The sequence below is a fragment of the Triticum aestivum genome, chromosome 6D (assembly GCF_018294505.1).
Source record: "Triticum aestivum cultivar Chinese Spring chromosome 6D, IWGSC CS RefSeq v2.1, whole genome shotgun sequence".
Lineage (NCBI taxonomy): Eukaryota > Viridiplantae > Streptophyta > Magnoliopsida > Poales > Poaceae > Triticum > Triticum aestivum.
In genome coordinates this window covers 68281366-68304718 of record NC_057811.1, presented here as the reverse complement: position 1 = coordinate 68304718, position 23353 = coordinate 68281366, and the positions used below count along the sequence as shown (strand labels likewise).

The following is a 23353-nucleotide window of genomic DNA, read 5'->3' as shown; positions in this document are numbered from 1 at the left end:
ACCATGAGCGCGCCCATGGTTGCCGGCTCGGAGCGCAAAGAGCTTGTGCATGAGGAGGGTGCCGTCCCGGCACCCGTTGACGAAGTATTGGATTGCTTGGACTTCGTGGACGCCCTCGCAGCTATTCCGGAGCTCAGTCCAGAGTGCGAGGTACTTGCGGCCGGTCTCCGCCGGCCCTTGCACGCACATGGCGAGCTGACTAGGGTGGCCGGGTCGCTTGTACATGCCGGTGAAGTTGCGCACGAAGGCCTGCTCGAAATTGACCCATGCGTTGATGCTGCCCTCCAGCAGACTGTTCAACCAGGTGCGGGCCGACCCCTGGAGCATGAGAGGCGTGTAGCGCACAGCGACGCGGCGGTTACCGCCGGCGATGCCGATGGCGGTGGTATAGTCGGTGAGCCAGTCCTCCGGCTTCACGGTGCCGTTGTACTTGGGGTGTCGTGGGGGAGCGTGAACCCTTTAGTAAAGGGCTCACCCCGGATGCGTGGCCCGAAGTACGCCGGTCTGACCGGGCCGGTCTCCTCCAGCTCTTGGGAGAGGGCGAGTCGGTCGAGGCGGTGACAGGCGTCGGTGTCGTCGATGGCGCACGGGCCCAGCCGGTCGGTGACCACGCCGCGGGGGGCCGGGTCGCCTCCAATCGGATGTCGGCTGGGTTGGAGCAGAGGGTCAAGTCGGCATCGGACCTCCGAGGCCGGCTCCTCGCCCAAGCCGCCGGCAGTCGTTAGAGCGGGGTTGCGCTGGGTCTGGGTGCGGCCGGAGTGCGCCTCACCGGGTGGCGTGGATGTCGTGTGCTGGATGTCGCCGGGTCCAGCGACGCGGGCGGAGCCGGATCCAGCCGGCTTGGCGAGTTGGTTGAGGTGGTCCTGCTGTGTGTTGGCCGCAGCGAGGAGGTCGTTCACCCTCTTGAGGCGGTCCTGCAACTCTTCGCCTGCGAGCTGGTCCAAGCCGACCGCGGCCGCGTGGGCAGCGCGCATGTTCTTCACGGGAGTCTCGTAGACCGCAGGGATGGCGCCGAAGGCGCGCCTGATCGTGCCACCGCGGGCCCACACGTCGGCGACCCAGCTTGGCTCGGGCGCATCCGGCGTGAAGCCTTAGGCGGCGTTGCGCTCCCGGTGAGCAGAGTCGAGGCGGCGCTGCGTGGCAGCGAGCATCTCGGTGAGGTCCAGCAGGCGCTAGCGGTCCTCGTCGAGGCGAGTCCGGGCCTCGGCGATGTCGGAGGCGTCGATGTCGGTGCCGATGGGGACGCGAAGGCTCTACATCATGGCACGCAGTGGGTTGGGCGGGCTGGCCCGCTCCGCTGCGGCCCTGGCTTCGGCGGCCTTCCTCGCCGTGCTAGACGAGGAAGCGGCGCCGGTGTCGGTGATGAAAACCTCCACGTAGAGGTCCATCGCCCTTGCGGGAGTGCCGCCGCCGAGGGAAAGGGGGAGTCAGAAAAGTCATGTACCTCGCTGGGGTACTCGTCGGCCGCAGGCGCGTCGGAGATGCGCAGCGCGGCGAAGGAGGTGGCGAGTGCGTTGATGACGTCGTCCGCCAGCATGACGGGCTCGTCGGTGTCGGAGAGGAGCCCCCTCTGAAGCATGCTCCCGGCTAGGACCTCGAGCTGCCCCACGGTGGGCGCCAACTGTCGTGGTGGGCGCACGGCAGATGCCAAGGGATGGCTAAAGAGAGGAGGAGGCTCGAGGGCACTGGTAGGCTCCAGAGGCGAGGTCGGCATGAGCGAGCGTGGGACGCAAGACAAACCCAGGTTCGGGGCTCTCCGGAGAGATAATACCCCTAGTCCTGCTGAGTGTGGTTTATATGTAACAGTACAGGGTTGCTCCTAGAGCTGTACGGGGGAAGAAGGAAGGCTGGCCAAGGCTTAGGCGGCTCCCTCTCCTCGGGTGTTACCTGCTAGGTGTGTGTGTGTGTGTGTGAGTGATCGCATGTGCGAGTGAAAGAGTTGCCCGTATGCATGAGGGCTCCTGGGGGTTTTATAGGTCAACCCCCCAGGGGTACAATGGTAATGTTTTAAGGCCGTAGGGCCGGGTTGTCAGCGTCCAAGAACCCGGTGCTGGCATCCGCCGGGTACCAGGTCTCGCCGGGTTCCCCGGGCGCGGGCCCCGCGCGCCTAGGGGCACTGTGCGCTGTCTTGTCGAACTTCAGGGAGTGGCCGGGTTGAGTCGGCTACAGTGGCGCTCCGTCAGGTCGCTGCTTGCTGGCGTCAGGGGTGATGATGGGTGCTCTGTTGCACACCGGCCCTGATCAGCGGGTAGGTGGGGGCACATTTGCCTCGCCCGGCTGACCAGAGGCATGGGCGGCGCACTGTGACTTTGGTCATCAGTTGGTGGAAACTCGTCCCATCATACGGCTGGGATGGGACGACCGCTGACCCTTGGCCGGGTTGGAGAACATGCCAAGGGGGGAGCTGGCTTGTTGGAGAAGTCTTGGTGCGCCGGGCTTGACTGTCTTGAGCTGGTTGTTGGGGGAGTTGAGGAGTCCGGCCGGGTTGAGGATCAGGCCGGGTCGAGCGACCCGGCCAAGCGCGAACCGGATTAAGGGGCAATGCTGGCCCCGTTGTTTTTGAAAAGGATCCGGGTTCCGTTGCCTGCCCGGGGTTCATCCCCCCGACAGACATCATAGATCGCACCATATCTAATAAAGTACGGTTAGGACGTTCGGACACACCATTACGCTGTGGTGTTCTAGGTGGCGTTAGTTGTGAAACTATTCCACATTGTTTTAAATGAAGTCCAAACTCCTAACTCAAATATTCGCCTCCGTGATCAAATCGTAGAAACTTTATTTTCTTGTTCCGATGATTCTCCACTTCACTCTGAAATTCTATGAACTTTTCAAATGTTTCAGACTTGGGTTTCATCAAGTAGATATACCCATATCTGCTCAAATCACCCATGAATGTCAGAAAATAACGATACCCGCCACGAGCCTCAACACTCATCGGACCGCATACATCAGTATGTATTATTTCCAATAAGTCAGTGGGTCGCTCCATTGTTCCGGAGAACGGAGTCTTAGTCATCTTGCCCACGAGGCATGGTTCGCAAGATTCAAATGATTCATAATCAAGTGATTCCAAAAGTCCATCCGCATAGAGTTTCTTCATGCGCTTTACACCAATATGACCTAAACGGCAGTGCCACAAACATTTTGCAATATCATTATTAACTTTGCATCTTTTGGCATCAATATTATGAATATGTGTATCACCACGATCGAGATTCAACAAAAATAGACCACTCTTCAAGGGTGCATGACCATAAAAGATATTACTCATATAAATAGAACAACCATTATTCTCTGATTTAAATGAATAACCGTCTCGCATTAAACAAGATCCGGATATAATGTTCATGCTCAGCACTGGCACCAAATAACAATTATTCAGGTCTAAAACTAACCCCGAAGGTGGATGTAGAGGTAGCGTGTCGACGGCGATCACATCGACCTTGGAACCATTCCCGACGCGTATCGTCACCTTGTCCTCAGCCAATCTTCGTTTAATCCGTAGGCCCTGTTTCGAGTTACAAATATGAGCAACCGAACCAGTATCAAATACCCAGGCACTACTACGAGCATTAGTAAGGTACACATCAATAACATGTATTTCAAATATACCTTTGTTCACTTTTCCATCCTTCTTATCTGCCAAATACTTGGAGCAGTTCCGCTTCCAGTGACCAATCTCTTTGCAGTAGAAGCAGTCAGTTTCAGGCTTAGGTCCAGACATGGGCTTCTTCCCAATAGTGGCAACTTGCTTGCCATTGTTCTTGAAGTTCACCTTCTTTCCTTTGCCCTTTTTCTTGAAACTAGTGGTCTTGTTAACCATCAACACTTGGTGCTCCTTCTTGATTTCTACCTCCGCAGCTTTGAGCACGGCGAAGAGCTCGGGAATTGTCTTATCCATCCCTTGCATATTATATTTCATCACGAAGCCTTTGTAGCTTGGTGGCAGTGATTGAAGAACTCTGTCAATAACACTATCATCTGGAAGATTAATTCCCAGCTGAGTCAAGTGGTTATGATATCCAGACACTCTGAGTATGTGTTCACTGACAGAACTGTTCTCCTCCATCTTGTAGCTATAGAACTTGTTGGAGACTTCATATCTCTCAACTCGGGCATTTGCTTGAAATATTAACTTCAACTCCTGGAACATCTCATATGGTCCATGACGTTCAAAACGTCTTTAAAGTCCCGATTCTAAGCCGTAAAGCATGGCACACTGAACTATAGAGTAGTCATCAACACGCGACTGCCAGGCGTTCAAAACGTCTGCAGTTGCCGGAGGGGGTGGAATACCTAGCGGTGCATCAAGGACATAATTTTTTGTGCAACAATGATGATAATCCTCAAGTTATGGACACAGTCCATGTAGTTGCTACCATCATCTTTCAACTTAGCTTTCTCTAGGAATGCATTAAAATTCAAGGGAACGGTAGCACGGGTCATCGATCTACAACATAGATATGCAAAAAGTACCAGGACTAAGTTCATGATAAATCAAGTTCAATTAATCATATTACTTAAGAACTCCCACTTAGATTGACATCCCTTGAGTCATCTAAATGATTACATGATCCAAATTAACTAAACCATGTCCGATCATCACGTTAGATGGAGTAGTCTTCAATGGTGAACATCTCTATGTTGATCATATCTACTATATGATTCACGTTCGACCTTTCAGTCTCCAGTGTTCCGAGGCCATGTCTGTACATGCTAGGCTCGTCAAGTTTAATCTAAGTATTCCGCATGTGCAAAATTATCTTGCACCCGTTGTATGTGAACGTAGAGCTTATCACACCCGATCATCAGGTGGTGTCTCAGCACGAAGAACTGTCGCAACGGTGCATACTCACGGAGAACACTTATACTTTGAAATTTTAGTTAAGGGATCATCTTATAATGCTACCGCCATACTAAGCAAAATAAGATGCATAAAAGATAAACATCACATGTAATCAAAATATGTGACATGATCTGGCCATCATCATCTTGTGCCTTCGATCTCCATCTCCAAAGCACCGTCATGATCTCCATCATCACCGGCTTGACACCTTGATCTCCATCGTAGTGTTGTCGTCATCTCGCCAACTATTGCTTCTACAACTATCGCTAACGCACAGCGATACAGTAAAGCAATTACATGGCATTTGCATTTCATACAATAAAGCGACAACCATAAGGCTCCTGCTAGTTGCTGATAACTTTTACAAAACATGATCATCTCATACAATAACGTATATCACATCATGTCTTGACCATATCACATCACAACATGCCCTGCAATAAAAGTTAGACGTCCTCTACTTTGTAGTTGCAAGTTTTACGTGGCTGCTACGGGCTTCTAGCAAGACCGTTCTTACCTACGCATCAAAAACCACAATGGTGATTTATCAAGTTTGTTGTTTTAACCTTCAACAAGGACCGGCCGCAGTCAAAATCGATTCAACTAAAGTTGGAGAAACAGATACCCGCCAGTCACCTTTATGCAAAACTAGTTGCATGTCTGTCGGTGAAACCGGTCTCATGAACGTGGTCATGTAAGGTTGGTCCGGGCCGCTTCATCCAACAATACCGCCGAATCAAAATAAGTCATTGGTGGTAAGCAGTATAACTATCACCGCCCACAACTCTTTGTGTTCTACTCGCGCAAATCATCTACGTATAGACCTAGCTCGGATGCCACTGTTGGGAAACGTAGCATGCAATTTCAAAAAAATTCCTACGCTCACTCAAGATCTATCTAGGAGATGCATAGCAACGAGAGGGGAGAGTGTGTCCATGTACCCTTGTAGAACGAAAGCGTAGGCGTTTGACAACACGGTTGATGTAGTCGAACGTCTTCTCGTTCCGACCGATCAAGTACCGAACGTATGGCACCTCCGTGTTCTGCACACGTTCAGCTCGATGACGTCCCTCAAACTCTTGATCCAGCAAAGTGTCGAGGGAGAGTTCCGTTAGCACGACGGCATGGTGATACGTCTCCAACGTATCTATAATTTTTGATTGTTCCATGTTGTTACATTATCAATCCAGGAGGCCCAGGCGCGCTCTGGTGGGTTTGCCAACCTCGGGTGCTCCAAGGACCGCCTCTTTGCTCTATAAATACCCCAATATTCCAGAAACCCTAGAGGCATCGATGAAATATCCATCCAGCCGCCGCAGAGTCCAGAACCACCAGATCGAATCTAGACACCTTCTCGGATGAGGTTCACCACCTCCATTGGTGCCTCTCCGATGATGCGTGAGTAGTTCTTTGTAGACCTTCGGGTCCATAGTTAGTAGCTAGATGGCTTTCTCTCTTTCGCTGAATTCACAATACAATGGTATCTTGGAGATCCATATGATGTATCTCTTTTGCGGTGTGTTTGTTGGGATCGATGAACTTTGAGTTTATGATCATATCTATCTTTTTATATCCATGAAAGTATTTGAGTTTCTTTGATCTCTTTTATGCATGATCTCTTATAGCCTCGTATTTCTTTTCCAGTATTTGGGTTTTGTTTGGCCAACTTGATCTATTTATCTTGCAATGGGAAGAGGTGCTTTGTAGTGGGTTTGATCTTATGGTGCTTGATCCCAGTGACAGAAGGGGAATCGACACGTATGTATAGTTGCTACTAAGGAGAAAACGATGGGGTCTATCTCTACATAGATAGACCTTGTCTACATCATGTCATCGTTCTTATTGCATTACTCCATTTTTGCATGAACTTAATACACCAGATGCATGTTGGATAGTGGTCGATGTGTGGAGTAATAGTAGTAGATGCAGGCAGGAGTTGGTCTACTAATCTTGGACGTGATGCCTATATAATGATCATTGCCTGGATATCGTCACGAGTATTGAAGTTCTATCAATTGCCCAACAGTAATTTGTTCACCCACCGTTTCCTATTTTTCTCGAGAGAAGCCACTAGTGAAACCTACGGCCCCCGGGTCTCTTTCTCATATTATTTGCCTTTGTGATCTACTTTTCCTTTGCATTTATTTTCAGATCTATTAAACCAAAAATACAAAAAATATCTTGCTGCAAATTATTACTTATTTTATTTGGCGTTCGATCTATCAATCTACTACAATTTTATCTCACGCCCGTTTGCCTATCTTGAGGTGCCGTACCCGAAAGGGATTGACAACCCCTTTTACACGTTGGGCTGTGAGGATTTGTTATCTGTGTGCAGGAGATGTTTACGTTTGTTGCTTGGTTATCCTACTGGTTCGATAACCTTGGTTTCATATCTGAGAGAAATACCTACCGCCGCTATGCTGCATCATCCCTTCCTCTTTGGGGAAATACCGACGTAGCTTCAAGCGACATCACATGGAGATGGTGATGGTGAAGTAATCCGCGCAGGGCTTCGTCTAAGTACTACGAAGATATGACCGGAGGTGTAATCTGTGGAGGGAGGCACCGCACACGGCTAACAGATGTTGTTTTGTGTTCTAGGCGCCTCCCCCCTCATATATATAGGTGGGAGGGAGAGGGAGCAGCCAAGGGGGCGCCCAAGTAGGAGGAATCCTACTTGGGGCCCTAGTCCTATTCGCCCCCCTTACCATATTTCCCGGATGGGGAAGGAAGGAGGAGGGAGGAGGGAAGGAAGGGGAGGCCGAATCCTCCCCTTCCTTCCTCTCTTCCCCTCTTTCTTTCCCCTCCAGGTTCAGCCTATATGGGGGGCGCTGTAGCCCATGTTGGCTGCTGTGTTTCCCCTCTTGGCCCATTAGGCCCATAAAGTTGCCGGGGGGTTGCCCGGAACCCCCCTTCCAATGACCCGGTATGTACCCGGTACCCCCAGAACACTTCCCGTGTCCGAATATCATCGTCCTATATATGAATCTTTACCTCTCGACTATTTCGAGACTCCTCGTCATGTCCGTGATCTCATCGAGGACAACATTCGATCACCAAATCACATAACTCATATAATACAAAATCATCATCGAACGTTAAGCATGCGGACCCTACGGGTTCAAGAACTATGTAGACATGACCGAGACACCTCTCTGGTCAATAACCAACAGCGGAACCTGGATGCTCATATTGGTTCCTACATATTCTACGAAGATCTTTATCGGTTGTACCGTAATGACAACATACGTTATTCCCTTTGTCATTGGTATGTTATTTTCCCAAGATTCTATCGTCGGTATCTTCATACCCAATCTCGTTACCGGCAAGTCTCTTTACTCGTTCTGTAATACATCATCCCGCAACTAACTCATTATTCACATTGCTTGCAAGGCTTATTATGATGTGCATTACCGAGAGGGCCCAGAGATACCTCTCCGATACTCGGAGTGACAAATCCTAATCTCGATCTGTGCCAACCCAACAAACACCTTCGGAGATACCTGTAGAGCATCTTTATAATCACCCAGTTACGTTGTGACGTTTGATAGCACACATGGTATTTCTCCACTATCCGGGAGTTGCATAATCTCATAGTCAAAGGAATATGTATATGACTGATAACCCCCAAGTGCAGGGAATCATCGTAGCAATTCCCAAAGGTGGAAGTGATAAGTATGGAGTGTCGAACCCACAAGGAGCTAAAGGTAAGATCAATATTCTCTCAAGTCCTATCTGCCACTTATACGACTCTACGTACACCGAACGTTTGCTTCCAACTAGAAACGAGAAATAAAACTACCTTGTGGGTATGAAGAGGATAATTTCGCATGATATCGGAGAGCTAAAACATAAAGGTAGGTGATGTTATCATAAAGTTAGAATATATTACTAAATATTATAAATAGTGAGTGTGGAATAATGATGGGTCGGTGTGCGGAATTATCTTAGGCAATTTTTAACAAGACCGGTAATCACTATTGCAATTTCATAAAGAGAGCATCATGAAGAATATGACTAGCACATTTAAATATAACCCACTTCCTATGCCTAGGGATTTTTTGAGCACATAATTTATAGGAACAAGAACCAACTAGCATAGGAAGGCAAAACAAGTATAACTTCAAAACTTTAAGCACATAGAGAGGGAACTTGATATTATTGCAACTCCTACAAGCATATATTCCTCCCTCATAATAATTTTCAGTAGCATCATGAATGAGTTCAACAATATAACCATCACATAAAGCATTCTTTTCATGATCTACAAGCACAGAAATTCTACTACTCTCCACATAAGCAAAATTCTTCTCATTCGGAATAGTGGGAACACTAATTCCTAAAGTTGACACTCTTCCAAACCCGCTTTAGATGATAGTATTATTCATACTCCAAAAGATATAAGTTAAGTTCATGGAGCATTCTACAATTAATATAGTCTAACCAATATCCAAGCTCAAAATATATAAGTGAAGCACACGAACCATTCTATAAAACCATACTCAAAAGATTTAAGTAAAGCACAAAGAGCATTCTATAAGGTCATACTCAAAAGATATAAGTGAAGCACATGAATCATTCTATAAATCAATGAAGGGACATCTCATACTAGCATGGCTCTTAAAGAAAAAGGAAAACACAAAGGACACAAATCATGTGAACAAAACAAAAACCAAGGTATACAGATAATTGTTGAAGAAGAAAGATGGGATGCCAACCGGGGCATCCCCAAGCTTAGATGCTTGAGTATCCTTGGAATATTTACTTGGGGTGCCTTGGGCATCCCCAAGCTTGAATTCTTGCCTCTCTTTATTCTTCTCATATTGATAGCTCCTCGATCTTCGAACACTTCATCCACACAAGACTTTACCAAAAACTTTGTGAGATCTGTTAGTATAATAAAGCAAATCACTACCTTTAGGTACTGTTGCAAACTTATTCCAATTTCATATTAGAACTATATCTACTGTATTCCAACTACACCATGGTCCATACCCCCCGATACTACCCATAGATTCATCAAAATAAGCGAACAACAAATAGAAAACAGAATCTGTCAAAAACATGACAGTCTGTAGTAATCTGGACGTCTAGTAAACTTCTGTAACTCCAAATAATTCTAAAAAACATGAAAATTTAAACAATTTGTACAGAAGTAATGTGCAAAAAGTTTCAGACCAATTTGACTTTCCATTAAAAAATGTAAATTCACGCAATACAGCCAAAGTTTCTGTTTTTGTACTGCACATAGTAAACAAGCAATCTAATCATCCTAAAACCAAAGCTTGGCACATTATTTTTATAATACAATGGATATATACAAGGGGATACTTATTTTCAGAGAAGCTTCCATGAAATTTTTTACATTGTTTCCATGAGCATGAACACAAGTGCTCAAGGTCGACCCTCACTTCTTCAATGCATAATCTTCCAATCACTTCTCTTATTGAAAAAACTTTTTAGGCATGAGAGGCAAGTAATTTTTTTTGTATTTTCATTCTTAAAAAAAAGTTGTATGTTTAACCCACAACTAAACAGAAACAAAAAGGAAAAACAAAATCTACTTAGTGAAGAAAGCAAACAAGCACACATGAGAATACCAACCCCACGCTATTGCTCCCCGGCAACGGCGCCACAAAAGAGCTTGATAATCCCCAAGTGCAAGGAATCATCGTAGCAATTCCAAAAGGTGGAAGTGATAAGTATGGAGTGTCGAACCCACAAGGAGCTAAAGGTAAGATCAATATTCTCTCGAGTCCTATCTGCCACTGATACGACTCTACGTACACGGAACGTTTGCTTCCAACTAGAAACGAGAAATAAAACTACGTTGTGGGTATGAAGAGGATAACTTTGCATGATATCGGAGAGCTAAAACATAAAAGTAGGTGTTGTTATCATAAAGTTAGAATATATTACTAAATATTATAAATAGCGAGTGTGGAATAATGATGGGTTGATGTGCCGAATTATCTTAGGCAATTGTTAACAAGACCGGTAATCACTTTTACAATTTCATATGAGGGAGAGGCATAAGCTAACATACTTTCTCTTCTTGGATCATATGCACTTATGATTGGAACTCTAGCAAGCATCCGCAACTACTAAAGATCATTAAGGTAAAACCCAACCATAGCATTAAAGCATCAAGTCCCCTTTATCCCATACGCAATAACCCGCTTACTCGGGTTCATGCTTCTGTCACTCAAGCAACCCACTATAAGCGAATCCTGAACGTATTGCTACACCCTACTGCGGGAATCCCTCACGCTTGCGCGACATGGAGGGCACAATAGGACAGCACCAAAATAGAACATACAACTCATACCAATCTAGATCATCAATCAACCAAAAGACAAAGGATATCTACTAAAAACATCATACGATGGCAACACATCATTGGATCATAATATGTGGCATAAAGCACCATGTTCAAGTAGGGATTACAGAGGGGTGCGGGAGAGTGGACCGCGTAAAAGAGATAAGGATGGTCATGATGATGGTGATGTTGATGAAGACGATCACCGCGGCGATGATTCCCCTCCCGATGGCACTCCGACGCCACCACGAGAGAGGAGGAGAGGTTCTCCCCCTTGTGCTTCCTCCTCCATGGCCTCCCCCCTGGATGGGGAGAGGTTCTCCCTCTGGCCCTTGGCCTTCATGGCGATGATGGCCCCTCCGGGATCCTCCTCCATGGCCTCCGGTGATGATGGCCCCTCCGGCAGGGTGCCAGAGAGGGCCTACATTGATTTCTCGTGGCTACAGAGGCTTGCGGCGGCGGAACTTCCAATCGAGGTTATTTTCTGAAGGTTTCTCTATTTATAGGAGAGGATGGCGTCGAGAACAAGTCAGGGGGGTCCCCGAAGCGGCCACGAGATAGGGGGGCGCACCCCCACCCTCATGGGGCCCATGGGACTCCCCTCCGGTAGATTTTTGTTCCAGTATTTTTTATATTTTTCAGAAAAATTCTCCGTTGATTTTCATCGCATTCCGACAACTTTTATTTCTGCACAAAAACACCACCACGGTAGTTCTGCTGAAAACAGCGTCAGTCCGGGTTAGTTCTAATCTAATCATACCAAAATCATATAAAACTATTGTAAACATGGCATGAATACTTCATAAATTATAGATACATTGGAGACGTATCAATGACATGAAGAAAGCAATAGCAATAAAACTTAACGATCATTATGCTAAGCTAACGGACGGGTCTTGTCCATCACATCATTCTCCTAATGATGTGATCCCGTTCATCAAATGACAACACATGTCCATGGTTAGGAAACTTAACCATCTTTGATTAAGAGCTAGTCTAGTAGAGGCTTTACTAGGGACACGGTGTTTTGTCTATGTATCCACACATGTATCAGGTTAATACTCCCTCCGTCCCAAAATAAGTGACTCAACTTTACACTAACTTTGTACTGAAGTTAGTACAAAGTTGAGTCACTTATTTTGGGACGGAGGGAGTAAAATTCTAGCATGAATAAGAAACATTTACCATGATATAAGGAAATATAAAATAACAACTTTATTATTGCCTCTAGGGAATGTTTCCTTCACTTCCCTGGCGCTTGAAGCGCTGAATAGGAGCTCCCAACCCGTTTGGACGTTCCATGCGCTCATGCGTGACACGAGGCTCAAGCGAATTGTCTAAAAAATAAGGTTCGAGGAGCACGACACTCGTGCATGTTCGTGCTGCATGCAAATTTGGTTGCACATCACGTTTATTAATTCCAAAAAGTAAAAAAATGTATTTTCAAAAAAATGGAAATAGGACAATAAACACAAAAAATAAAAATTGAGGAAAAGTATCACCATGTGGGATAAATTTGAGCTTTATTAGTGGCTACCTCATTAAAACCTTCCATCCTGGGAAGTAAAAGAGTACAAAGCCACACTCTAGGTTACAAAAGGAAAAGAAAATTACAAAAGCATAAGAACACTACAAAAAGAAATGAAGACTACAACCACAAGTACTCTTCCTCTTCTTCATCTTCGAGTGCAAGATTTCTAGTGTTAGGTGGCTTATTACACCTGCCATACTACTCCTTGCGGATGATTTCAGGTGTTAGGTGCCATGCGACCGGTTGTTGAAGCCTAACACTTAGTCAGGCTACGTGCTTGGTTTTTATTACAGTGGATTTAATTTGATCTTTTGGTCGAATAGCTTTATGTCAAGCTAAAAAAGTCAGAGTGGGCAATATCAATACTAACATTTCTTGTTTAATGTTGTTGCAGGTCTGAATTGGTCATTATGGTGAGGAAAAGTGCAGAGAAAAGTTATGGTGGTATGGATGCATGCACATCAAGTTCTGAACTCTCAGAAAATAACCCAAGGAAGAATTTCCGTTTCGGAGATATAACATGGGTTAAGCATGATGGCTCCTCATGGTGGCCAGCCCAGGTATGATGCATACACCTTCTGAGCACTTACCTTTGCTTTGCAAAGGATCAAAAATTTAGATTACCCCAACAAGTTGAACCATTTTGTTGCTGCACTCGATGCCAGTATGGTTCTAAAATAATTGTAGATGCCAGTGAATATGCTTGTTGCATTGCACATCAGCTTAAATTGAACAATGACAGTGAGATGTTATGCCTCATCATTAGTGGTTTTATGTTAACAGTGATATGTTACCGTTTATGAATCTTTTCACAATGGTGTGATTAGGAAACATGTTCTAGGAGCAGTATCAGTGTCATTATTGCTAAATTATCACCTGTGCGGTTTTATTTCCCTGATCAAGTTTTAAACCGCCTTGCTATCAATGATACAAATATATTTTCCTTTAATTTCTACGCATCTAATTCTCTATTTTTCATGTGGTCTACACAGCCAAGACGTCTACTAAGAAAGTCAGAAAGCAAGATGGCTTAGAGTAGGTGCAAGAAGTTCGTAGCAATGCAAAAGGTGGAGGTGCTGTTCAGAAAGGAAAAAAGCAGAAAGGTGCGAGACAAGCATGTTGAGTAAATAGGTAATTTTCGACTAATTTAATCCATAAATAAAGCAGTAGCATGGCATTACAGAATTAATGACATGCTGATATCGAATCACACAAGCACGTACTATGTAATGGCAGACACATCTACGTATAACGCTAGCATGGCTATGATACGTCTCCAACGTATCTATAATTTATGAAGTATTCATGCTGTTGTATTATCATTCTTTGATGTTTTACAATCATTTTATAGCAACTTTATATCATTTGACCCAGTGCCCAGTGCCAGTTGTTATTTTTTGCTTGTTTTTTACATCGCAGCAAATCAATATCAAACGGAGTCCAAACACCGTGAAACTTTTTGGAGATTTTTTATGGACCAGAACACCCAGGATGGGCCAGTGAAGCACTAGGGGGTGCCCCGAGGGGGGCACAATCCACCAGGGCGCGCCAGGGGGCCCAGGTGTCGGTGTCAAAACCGACGGATCTCGGGTAGGGGGTCCCGAACTGTACGTCAAAGGTGGATGGTAACAGGAGGCGGGGGACACGATGTTTACCCAGGTTCGGGCCCTCTCGATGGAGGTAATACCCTACTTCCTGCTTGATTGATCTTGATGATATGAGTATTACAAGAGTTGATCTACCACGAGATCGTAGAGGCTAAACCCTAGAAGCTAGCCTATGGTATGATTGTTGTTGTCCTACGGACTAAAACCCTCCGGTTTATATAGACACCGGAGGGGGCTAGGGTTACACAGAGTCGGTCACAAAGGAGGAGATCTACATATCCGTATTGCCAAGCTTGCCTTCCACGCCAAGGAGAGTCCCATCCGGACACGGGACGGAGTCTTCAATCTTGTATCTTCATAGTCCAACAGTCCGGCCAAAGGATATAGTCCGGCTGTCCAAGGACCCCCTAATCCAGGAGTCCCTCAGTAGCCCACGAACCAGGCTTCAATGATTGTCTTCGGCATTGCAAGGCGGGTTCTTCTCCAAATTCTGAGTACCTGTCGAGTAGTGTCCGGCTTCCCATAAATGTTGCATTCTTCGGCTTCTGCGCCCAATAATGGCTATCCTCCACGTGTCAAGCGAATGCGAGAAGTCGGGGCATTTTTGCACTTGCCACCCTAACCATGTGAGTAAATCGTCTATTTAAGGGACCGGGGATCCTCAGATCCAGATCACACCATCCTCCCTCAGCGAGTATCCATCGGAGCGCGCCCGGAAAAATCCATCCTATCATGGCCGGTCGTCGCAGCTCCTCCTCTCGCTCCCGTAGCCCTAAGCCAGGCAACTGGAAGAAGTGTTCCGTTTCCCACAGATAGTTAGTAGAGTTACAGACCCAGGGGTTTCTTCCTCCTGCGTATATGGTCCCCGTCCGAGCTGGAGTAGCCACTTACAATGGTGGGGAACAAGCGGAGAGCTTTCCCAACCCGTCTATGGGGGAGCGGGTATGCCTTGTCCCGTATTTGTTAAGGGGACTTGGGTTTCCAATCCATCCGTTCCTCCGCGGGCTCCTGGAGTTCTACGGCCTCCAGCTGCATAATTTTACTCCTGCCTCCATATTACACATCGCAGGCTATGTCGCCCTTTGCGAGCTGTTTTTGGGCTGTGAAGCTCATTTCGAGCTATGGAAGAGGCTATTCTGCCTCGTACCCCGTACACAGGAGGGGTCGATATATCAAGTGGGCGGAGCCGAGATATGGCGCATCGCCGGGACCGGATACCTATCCGGTACTCCGAAGAAGACATCCGAAGACTGGCCTTCGAAGTGGTTTTATATGGAGGACGTCCCCCTTCCGGACCCTGTTCGGATGGGCCTTCCTGAGTTCAATAACGCCCCTTTGAAGAAACGCCGCAGCTGGCACCTTCGGAGCCCCCAGGAGGAAGATAACAGAGAGGTCATTTACCTTATTGGGCCGGATACAAACGCTGGCCAAATCAGGATTGACAATAATTGAGGTTATGTCAATATGTATAATGCGGGGGGTGCAGCCACTTCAACATCGGGGACAACCCATGTGGCACTTCAATGAAGAAGACGATGCCACCCACTGTGGTCGTAAAGGTCCGAACTCCGTCGCTGCCCTAGCGCAAATACTGTCCAATTTATATAAAGGAGAGGAAGAGGAGTTCATCCGTATCAAGCCACAGGATGGATTATCCATGTACAACCCCCCAAACTAGGTGAGCTGCTACTTTTTACTCCAGACCTTCCCGCATTCTTTGTCATAAATATTTACCTCGCTATTTCATAGGAGGAACTACGAAAAGCTGTGAGGGAGGTCCACAGCCCGCCTCCACAACCAGAGGACCCTGACCGGGCCCTCGACCCCGGACTCGAAGAAGATCCAGACACATTTGTGGAGCCTATTGACAGGACGTTCTATCAATTGAGCCGCGGCGATGCCATGGTGGCCATCATAGCCGATTATCCTGGACTGCTCCCTGCATCGCATGTAAGTAAAACCGGAGTCTCAACTTCCGAGAAGGATCCCTTTTTCTGCACTTCACCTACCGCACACATATGGTGTCTCACAGGGAAGGTCGTCGGGACGCCATGCCAAACCCGCAGTGACTCACCAACAAGGGGAACCGAAGCCCGGTATGCTTAAAAGGAAGGCGGTCAGGACTGAGACACCGTCGCAGAGGTATGAAAAAGAACCCCGCTCCGTGGTTGTCGTCTTTTAAAATATAATAACGTCCATGTTTCCTAGTAGGAAAAACGCTCGCCGGACTATATCCGGAGAGGTTGCCGGCCACGCCTCCACCAGCCGGGCTCCAGAGCCGGACTTAGAGGCGGATGCTAACATGGGGCCAATGCCGGATGTTCCTCCTACATAGGATGCGGATAGGCTGTCCGCTATGAATTCCGAAGTGGAGAGTGCCATGAATCACAGGCGTCGCCGGGCCGTACTCCGCGATGCTTGGTTCTCCCAAGAGGCGTTCGATGCCTTTAACTCAGGAGACGCATACATCCGAGCTGCTCAAAATGGTCTTGCCAGAGCCACGGACCAGTATGTAAAGGCTATACGGGTAAGAAAATCTAATAATTATGTATATCAGTAGCCCCTGAGACTTGAAACAGTTGGCACAACTGATTTAAGGATCATTGTTTGCATAGGTTCTTACGGAGAAGAATACCCGGTTGTCTCAAGAGCTGGAGGAGTGCAAAGCCCAGCTTCAGGCCGCAGTTGCCGCGGTGAAGGAGTCCGAGAAGGCCCCATATGGTAACACTTATTTCTATTGCAAAGAATGACATGTACTAGGTAGTATGCGGCATGCATCCAAATCTAACAATAGATTCTGCAGATGACTCCGGAGTGAATCCGGAGGTCATGCGAGGGGATGAGCAACATGCTCAACCACAGCTAAAGGCTGGCGAGCGCGTGCTTACATGGGTTAGGCGGGAGAAAAACAATCTCCAAGACACCAATACCCGGTTGGGCATTGAACTGAAAGATGTTCGAGCCCAGCTTGCTGACTCCGTAAAGGAGAATAAGAGGCTTCGACGCGACATTTTCAGTAAGTGCTTGAACGAACTTTTAAAGAGTTCGGCGAAGAAACCGGCTAACAGAGTTATGTCTGCAGGTATGCTGACGGGTCGTCCCGCGGAGGAGATGCCCGGGTCTGCGGGTGATCTTCTGCCAGAGCTCTCACAAGTGCACGAACAAGTTCGGCAGGTTATGCAGGGCATTGCCCAAGCCTTGTGGCCATCCGCCTCCCTGCCAGGAGGCATGGGGGAGCTTGTAGAGAAGCTCAGGGGAGCGCGGCGGCGCTTCCGATTATGGAAGATATCAGCCTGCCGACAAGGTGCAAGGGAAGCCTGGGCCATGGTGAAGACGCGATATACCAAGGCTGACCCGAACCACATGGCCGAGGTCGGACCTGTGGGGTCCGATGGGAAAGAGATCCCCGTCAGTTTTGTGTATGACCAAGTAGAATTAGCCGCAAAGTATTCCCAACAGGATTGTAGGCTAGACAGCCTGTTGGATGGTATAGAAGAAGAATTTAGTGAGTCTAAGTGACTGTGCACTTCAAGTGACATGTATTGTCCCTAGGCGGATTGTAAATCATTTGTCATGGCGGACCTTTTCGCTTTGACCTCTGGACCCGACAGTCCGGAGTGTATCCGAATACCCGCTCAATTATGTAAAAACCGGGGTACGCATGGAAACCAGACGTAGGGGTCATAAGTGCTTGAACAGACAAGTACCCCAATAGCTATGTTATATTACATGGATAGTAAGAAACATCTTCCAAGGAGAATAGTTCCGTTAAGGGTTCCTTTCCCTGGGTACGCATGCATTAATGTGCAACGCCGAACTGCGAAAACAGACGCGGGATATAAACATCTGGGGGCATGTATTACAATAAATAAAGGTCATCTTTTGTTCACCGACCGAATATTCCCTTAAGAACGCTAGCTTTCGACTTCACCCAGTCTGAGGTACACATCCGGCTGACCCGGCAGTAACAATCACAGAGGTGCTCCCCTTATTCTCTAGCCGAATTAATGGGAACGTAGGGCATAAACAAGAGCCAGGCAACCCATCTTGGCCAAAACTTAAGTCATATCGATGCATATAATGGCGAAAAAGGTACATGTGGACGAATAACACATGTGTGGGGCATAGAGCCCGGAAAATAGTTATATTAAGCTTATGTATAAGAAGCCCCCAGGTATAATGAGCACGCCTAGCGCGTCAAGATTGTGTAGTCAAGACACATTTTAGCCTTTTAAGGCCTTGAAGAAAAAGGGAAGAAAGAAAGAAAGAAGAGACAGATAATGGATATATAAAAAATTGACGGAGGTAAGGAGACGACCATAGAGTCCGACACTAGGCGTAGAACCTTCGGAGTCTGGCTGCGTTCCATGGGTTTGGCTCGAGTCGATTGTCCAATGCATCCCACAGACGGTACGCTCTACCGGTCAGAACTTGGTCAATAACAAAGGGACCTTCCCATTTGGGCTTGAGCTTGTTCTTTTTCTTCTCCGGTAGGCGTAGAACGAGTTCGCCGACGTTATAAGTTTTCGCCCATACTTCCCTGCTTTGATACCTTCGAGCCTGTTGCTAATAAAATGCGGAACGGGCTTTTGCCACGTCACGCTCCTCCTCCAGGGCGTCCAAGTCCTGTTGATCGAGCTCAGCTTCTTTCTCTTTGTACATGCGCACTCGAGGTGAGTAATGAATTATGTCGCAGGGCAGTACCGCCTCTGCGCCGTACAATATAAAAAACGGTGTGTATCCGGCCGGTAGTGCGATTCGGCGTGGTCCGCAGCCCCCATAGTATGGAGTCGAGCTCCTCTACCCAGTGCATATCTGATTCCTTCAGGGATCGCACTAATCTGGGTTTAATGCCGCTCATGATAAGACCATTTGCTCGCTCGACTTGCCGTAAGTTTGCGGGTGATCGACAGAAGCATAATCGAGCTTGATGCCCATTTTGCTGCACCAAAGTTTTACCTCGTCGGTTGTAAAGTTCGAGCCGTTATCGGTGATGATGCTGTGGGGAACGCCATAACGGTGTACAACCCCGGATATGAAGTCTATCACTGGTCCGGATTCGGGTAGGGGGTTCCGAACTATACGTCTAAGGCGGATGGTAACAGGAGGCGGGGGACACGATGTTTACCCAGGTTCGGGCCCTCTCGATGGAGGTAATACCCTACTTCCTGCTTGATTGATCTTGTTGATATGAGTATTACAAGAGTTGATCTACCAAGAGATCATAGAGGCTAAACCCTAGAAGCTAGCCAATGGTATGATCGTTGTTGTCCTACGGACTAAAACCCTCCGGTTTATATAGACACCGGAGGGGGCTAGGGTTACACAGAGTCGGTTACAAAGGAGGAGATCTACATATCCGTATTGCCAAGCTTGCCTTCCACGCCAAGGAGAGTCCCATCCGGACACGGGACGGAGTCTTCAATCTTGTATCTTCATAGCCAACAGTCCGGCCAAAGGATATAGTCCGGCTGTCCGAGGATCCCATAATCCAGGACTCCCTCACCAGGCGCGCCCAGGTGGGTTGTGCCCACCTCGGTGTCCTCCCGTACCCCCTCTTTACCTAATATAATTCCCAAATATTCTGAAAACCCTCGGGGTTAACCTAGATCAGAAGTTCCGCGGCCGCAGGCCTCTCTAGCCACCAAAAACCAATCTAGACCCCATTTTCGCACCCTGCCGGAGGGGGGAATCATCTACGGTGGCCATCTTCATCATCCCGGCGACCACCATGATGAGGAGGGAGTAGTCCACCCTCGGGCCTGAGGGTTTGTACCAGTAGCTATGTGTTTATTATCTCTCTCTCTCTCGTGTTCTTGAGATGTCACGATCTTGATGTATCGCGGGCTTTGTTAAAATAGTCAGATCATATCGTGTTTTCCCCTCTCTATCTTGTTGTGATGAATTGAGTTTTTCCCTTTGAGATTTTGTTGTTATTGGATTGAATACTTTTATGGATTTGAGAACGCTTGATGTATGTCTTGCATATGAATACTCATGGTGATAATGGGGTATCATATTGATTCACTTGCTATATGTTTTGGCACTCAACTTGCGGATTCCTGGGGTGACAGTGGGGTAATCTATGCATAGGGGTTGATGCACATTCTTGTCTTTGTTTCTCCGCTAGAAATCTTGGGGCACTCTTCCAGGTTCTTCGTGTTGGATTGAATATTATGAATCTGAATTTGCTTTGGTGTTATTTTAGTATAAACTCTTGGTTATATCGACTAGAAAGAATAGCTTCGTGTTATTTTAGTACGAACTCTAGGATAGATTGATCGGAAAGAATAGCTTTGAGGTGGTTTCGTACCCTACAGACGATTTCTTCTTATGTTCTCCGCTAGATAGGAACTTGTGAGTGATTCTTTATCGCACGTTGAGGGATAGTTATTTGATCCAATTATATTAGCATTGTTGAGAGATTGCACTAGTGATAGTACGGACCCTAGGCCTTGTTTTCAAGCATTAAAATACCATTTTTTGCCCGTTTACTATTTGCTACCTTGCTGTTTTTATTTATTCAAATTATAAAATATATTTCTACCATCCATATTACACTTTTATCACCATCTCTTCGCCGAACTAGTGCACCTATACAATTTGCCATTGTATTGGGTGTGTTGGGGACACAAGAGATTTCTTCTATTTGGTTGCAGGGTCGTTTGAGACAGACCATCTTCATCCTACACCTCTCATGGATTGATAAACCTTAGGTCAACCACTTGAGGGAAAATTTGCTACTGCACTACAAAACACTGCGCTTAGAGGCCCAACACATGTCTACAAGAGTAAAGTTGTGTAGTAGACATCAGGCTATAACAGAAAACAGTAGGAGCGGGATAAACATGTTATACCCTCCAGTAGGCCATGCAGAGGCCGCGGCGACGACGGCAGCAACGGCGTCCTGGGCTGCCGTCTTGTCAGCCTCGAGCTTCTCGGCGGCGAGATGGTCGGCTTCGGTCTGAGACATGGCGTTGACAAAGACGACTCGGACGTAGAGGATGTAGCGGATCGAAGGCGAGCAGTCGCTTCCCAAAAACCTATTCGCCCCTCTCCATACAGGATCCCCATAGACAGGGTTTCGGAGACTGGGTAAACGTGTTATACCCTCCAGTAAGCCATTGTAGCGACCAGACCTCAAATGGCCTGTGCTGCTGTGCACCAGTGTCATCCCTGGATCAGTAATGCTGACACGCACAGTACAAATGGAGGATTTATAACAGAGTAGCAATCACACACTTATTACATCGAATAACTCCGAAGAGTTTAAGTATGGTAAACATGGCTTAAGGCCATCTAACAACGATAACAGCGGAAGACTTGGAAGATAAGTGAGTCCATCACTCCAGCGGCATCACTGAGTATAAGACCACGACCTAAAGCACCTTACTCGTCGTCTGAAAAGTCTGCAACATGAAACGTTGCAGCCCGAAAACGGGTCAGCACATAGAATATGCTGGCAAAGTAACACATAGAGAGCAATGAACAATAATAATGCTATACTATATGCATATATGGCTGGTGGAAAGCTCTATGGTTACAGTTTTTGCGAAAAGCCAATTTTATCCTACTACGAAAGGAATAAATTTTATTTAACTATCATGGTGGTTGAAACATTGAGAAGGTACCTCCAACTCAATCCCAATTAAGTATCATCATTAACCCAACAAAATTAGTTATAAGTATCACGGTGATGAGATTCAAATGATAATCCAGGTACTAGATACTCAAGTTGTCCATAACCGGGGACACGGCTAATCATGATTACTTGTACACTCTGCAGAGGTTTGCACACTTTTCCCCACAAGACTCGATCGCCTCCGTTTTATTTCTCGCACTGCATGGTGTTTGAGAAACGAATGACCGAGACACAGTCTTTCAGAAACAATCACTCTTTACTCTGGATGGACCGGTACACCTACTTTCCCCTACATCTGCTAGTCCACCTCTTCAAGAGATCCTGTAACCTACTCAGCTATGCTAGAGCCCATAATAGCTTGTGGCTGCACACGGAAGTTTCTAGCATGAATAATCTTATGATCCCTTTGAGCCTGGGTGGCGGACCTTATACATACAGACAACACTGGGTTCTCCAGGTGCCTCAATCCACCCAGATGTGAGTTTCAGTTGCCACCTTAAGTTGAACCATTAATAAACATCTCACATCTGTCATGGAATATCACTCAAACCCAATCCACGTCTACGAGCATAGCATGGCAATAATAAAAGCAACGTAGAGGTAAATCCCAAGGGTTTGATAAAGTAAAACAGGTAATAGGTACTACCTCAACTACTTCCCAGTTCCCACAATTTAATTAGATCCTAATCATGCAAGTGTTTGAGGAAAACAGATCTAATGCAATAAAACTGGGTATGGAAGATATATGATCAAAGTGTTACTTGCCTTGCTGATGATCCGCAAAACCTAGCGTGTCGAAGTAACAAGCGGCACACTCCGGGTACTCTATCGCAAACAAACAAGCATACAATCAGTACTCATCTAATGCACAGGTAAAACTGGAATGAAAGCTCCAACCAGAAAGTTCAACTTAAGAACTCCGGTTTGCAAAAAGAACCAACTCGGAAGAAGCAACGAAAGTCAAACGGCGAAAGAAAGAAACTTCGTTTGCTAATCTGGATCTAGGTCAAATTTTACTGTAGCAAAAACTTGTTTGATTAGGTTAAACGGAAAGAGAATTTCGAGACAAAACTCTAGGCGCTTGAATCGCCTGATTCCGATAAACGAGCGAGAAGTTAAACAGAATCGAAGATTCGATCAGAAATCGAATCTGAGAAAATAACGAGAAAATCCGACGAAAAGAAAAACGGACGAACGGTTAAATAACGGACGTTCGTTAATCAGAGAAAACCGACGAACGCGTTCGTTAAAACGAACGGTTCGGTGAACGCTCGCAAAATAATAAAACCGAAAAAAACCGATCTAGGGTTTTTTTAAACGAAGGGTTTTTTTTAAACGAAAACCGGCAACGACGAACGGCAGCGGCAGTACCTCGACGGGCGGACTCCGGCGAGGGCTCCGG

At 46.7% G+C, this 23353-nt stretch overlaps 1 pseudogene; it reads left to right on the top strand.

Moving 5' to 3' along the window:
* Positions 1 to 1209: 1209 nt before the first annotated feature.
* Positions 1210 to 23353, top strand: part of LOC123142440 (uncharacterized) — a 93435-nt pseudogene continuing 71291 nt past the window's right edge.